Source organism: Odontomachus brunneus, unplaced genomic scaffold, assembly GCF_010583005.1.
Source record: "Odontomachus brunneus isolate Ranch 3 - 2012 unplaced genomic scaffold, Obru_v1 Obru_scaffold_130, whole genome shotgun sequence".
Taxonomy (NCBI): domain Eukaryota; kingdom Metazoa; phylum Arthropoda; class Insecta; order Hymenoptera; family Formicidae; genus Odontomachus; species Odontomachus brunneus.
The window spans coordinates 932670-936208 of record NW_022639580.1 but is presented as its reverse complement, the minus strand read 5'-3'; the positions used below and the strand labels follow the sequence as shown (position 1 = coordinate 936208).

The 3539-nt window shown below is 46.8% G+C and overlaps 2 protein-coding genes across 8 annotated transcripts in view; one reads left to right on the top strand and one right to left on the bottom strand.

The window, feature by feature from the left end:
- Window positions 1-3539, top strand: part of LOC116849985 — a 239013-nt gene that overhangs the window by 72845 nt on the left and 162629 nt on the right. Inside the window, exon 1 of one of the 6 annotated variants that reach the window (XR_004379226.1) lies at window positions 354-618. The exons of the other annotated variants lie outside the window; for them this stretch is intronic. The gene's annotated coding sequence lies outside the window, so the exon portion shown is untranslated. Of the gene's footprint in view, window positions 1-353; window positions 619-3539 lie in introns of those variants that run through there. 6 annotated transcript variants of the gene reach the window in all.
- LOC116849982 (zinc finger protein 628-like) overlaps window positions 1-3539 on the bottom strand; it is a 90139-nt gene that overhangs the window by 47088 nt on the left and 39512 nt on the right. The window lies entirely within an intron of this gene.

Below are 3539 nucleotides of genomic sequence, written 5' to 3'. Positions count from 1 at the left end.
TCTCTCTCTCTCTCTCTGTCTCTCTCCGATAGGATTTGGACATTCAAAAGAAATGAGGGAGAAAGAGTTGCAAGGACAACGATAACAGTCATGTGTCAAATAGTATGCTGTACACCGTTAAAAGTTTTAAGTTTGAACATATCATAATAAGACAATAACTCTTGAGATAAAAGTGAAAAAAAAAAAACATTGGGTAGGTTCAGGCAAGACTTTCGAGATGTTTTGAGAGTGATATGATCGAGTGTTATGATCGCGACACTTGAATGTCGGACAAGAGTGGTTGGCGAATAACGGAAGATGACGTAGTCCTTTTTGTTTTGGTAGTCTTGCGCGTTCAAGACTTTTCCGCGTCCGGGTCATTACGTTTCGAGCCGACGAGAGACGCGCACGTATCGCGAGGCGGATCACGTGCATCAGTGCGTCAGTTATCGTCCCCGTCGGCCTTTGAGATACTTAATCGGGTTCTCGTCGGCATCGCGTAATTTAACACGCGTTTCTTCAATCGAGTCGCATTTTTCGCGAGTGTCAGCGTCACGACGGAGTGTACACGGGAACGGAGTACTGGATCCGAGAAGTCAGAACGCCGCGACATGCATTTGACGACGCATCATATATTTGGTGAGTCAGATCATTCATTCACGCCGAATGTTTTCGATTTTAACGAGCGGTTGGCGAATTTGCCGAGAATAAAGAGATGTCCTGAGTCGAAATTTAGGTTGGCATTCATAGTTCGTTATCGTTTAACTCATTACAGACTATAATTATTTTCATCTCCTTGTTAATTTTCAAATATTCGTTAACACATGTACCTATTTCTTGTGCTTAAACTTATTATGTACCTTTAACTTATTTCATACTGGAAACATATATTGATCGATACAGCCGAATAATGGTCCATGAATACGAATCTATAATTAATTTGTACTCTCGTTGAAGGACCGTAAATAATCAATCACTATAAATATCGGCTTTAAAATACCATACGCAAATATTAATTTATTCGTCTAACAATGCTTTTTGAATTGCGAGTGTCTCGTTTTGTTGACATTTGTACTTTTATTGTTTCTGTTTATTATTGCCATGTTTAACGAATCCGAATTTAAATTTCTATTAGTACACAGCATTATTGGACATTCAACTGTTGTCTTTACCTTTGCAGCTTCTCATCAGCTCTTTTAAGAGCTCCAAATCTTATCAAACTTCCACCACAAAAAAGAAGGGAAGTTTAGGAAGAGATGAGAACAAAATGTGTTATTTCTTGTACTCTTTTACCCATCAATTCTTACTTAATTATTCAATAATTGGTTATATTCTGTCTTCCATATTCTATCAGCAGTACAGTAAGTAATACAATTAATACGTTGCTCATCGAAATTAGAAATAAAGATATAATGCAGGTAGAATATCGCGAACAGCCGAATATGAAATAATAAGTACTCGTGCAAACCTCAACTAAAGAATACTACAGTGAGCAATCATTTGTAGCATCAAGGTAGGAGGATAGCCTGCATATCTCGCGATTCTCCATTGGCTCTTCAAGTCCGACGGAATTTGCAGGGCTAATGTAGAAGCAAAATTTCGACTCGGGCGAGAGACAACATTTGTAATTGCGAAACGTGTCGGTGCGACTTGACCCGCTGACCGATACGGCGACCTCCGATTCCGCGACCGGTACACGGCGAAATTTGTCGTTCGGATCGTTCTAAGCCGCTGTCCCGATTATCAGTACTGTTACCGCATGTTTACAGTACACGTTTACAGTACCGTTACAGTACCGTGCTTTACGGTGAAATGCGACTCTTCGAATTTGCACGCACGTCACTCGCGATACGTCCGTGTACATACGCGCTGCGGTGATGCGTGTGCATCGGGCCTCTATCGCGCGTTATCTAACGTCCTACATCCTTCGACTTGACCACTCTCGATCGCGCGGATGCTTACAATTTAACGGCTTCGTTTCCATCGATCTCGCGGCACGATGACGAGGAGTCTTACACTCGGGGAGAGGATCACTCGGGAGAAAAAGATCGCGTTCACACACGGCGAATCGGCACGGCGTGGCGGCACACGAGCACCGCCGGGACTCAATCACTCCTCCGGTTCTTCCTGAACGCCGCGAGGAAGAACCGAAACTGATAGAGGCGGCCGGGCCCGCGTGTGTAACCGGCGGAGGAACGTTCAATTTCGGCTTCTCCTCGTTCGGGGAACAGGTGTTGCGCCACCGCGGGTGTGGGTGTAGGTGAACGAACGAAAGGGTTAACGTTAAGGCCGTACAGTCCGCGGCAAGAGTCGGCGGGCCGTCGGGCGAAGCGGGATTTGGCCGTGAGGGAGAGAAGGGCCGAAAGTTGGCGGAATTAAAGAGGAGTAGAATCGGAGGAGTCGGCCAGGCGGCAGAGGGAAGACGTACGGACAGGCGGACGGGTGGACTCGCGCGCGGAGACGGCGGGGGATTTTATTAAAATATGTTAAAACTGTAATTAAAATCGAAAAATCTCGTGAGAAGTTTTAAGAATCTTAGGTCACCCCCTTCGCGACCGGAGGAGCGTCGCTCGAAAGAGAAAAAGAAAGGAAGAGAGAGGGAGAAAGCTAGAAGAAGAGGTGCGAGACAGAGAGAATTGAAATTGTCACTGAGGGTTCTCAAGTTTCCGTGAGTTCAACCCTTTCCCTGCGTTCGCGCCGTTCGACGTGACTGCCGAATACTTGACGGTCGACGATCTCTCAGCGCTGGGCATCCCTGGACTCTTTAATCCCCGTGGGAGAGGGAGAGGCTGGTCGGTTCGCGATTTTATTCCGCGCCTTTTTCCTCGCCTTCTTACTCCGCCACCGTCCCCGGGCTCGCTCTCGAGTACAGAGACCGGCTGTTGTTGATCGCCGATTTGAATGAAATTGCTCCTGTTTTGCGGTACTATTCGAGCGCAGGGCAGGCCAGGGCAGGGTTACGAACGGCGATGTACTCGTTTAATCGATGTGCGACCGGCTGCGCCAATATATCTGACGATACCTTGGGTCGCGTGTGCGTATCGTATCGCGTCGCGCAAAAAGAATTCTTTCATTTCGCCGGAACGAGATATGTATTGGGGAAAGGATCGCCGAGAATAATCGAGAGATACAATTTGCTGAATGCACTCGTTTGTTCGATTCTCGAGTGCGAAGATACGGTTAGAAAGAAGCGAATCGCGATTCGACGCGCGGTGTACTTTCCGTGTCGTGTAATTCCAATTTGCCCGTTCGATATCTCGGAGACGTTTGTAATTGCTTGCCAACACAGATTTTCCTACCCCGAGCGCTCCTTCCGCCACCCTTCGCGAGCGGACTTTCACGATGATTAACCGGGACCGGGAGTGACGGAAGGGTTCGTGAAAAACGGTTCGACTCTGCAGAGACGGGGTCGCATCGCGAATTTTTAACGACCGTCTCTCTCTCTCTCACACACACACTTTCTCTCACTCTCATATACTTTTACACTATGACACACACACACATATTTTCTTTCTCTCTCTCTCTCTCTCTCTCTCTCTCTCTCTCTCTCTCTCTCTCTC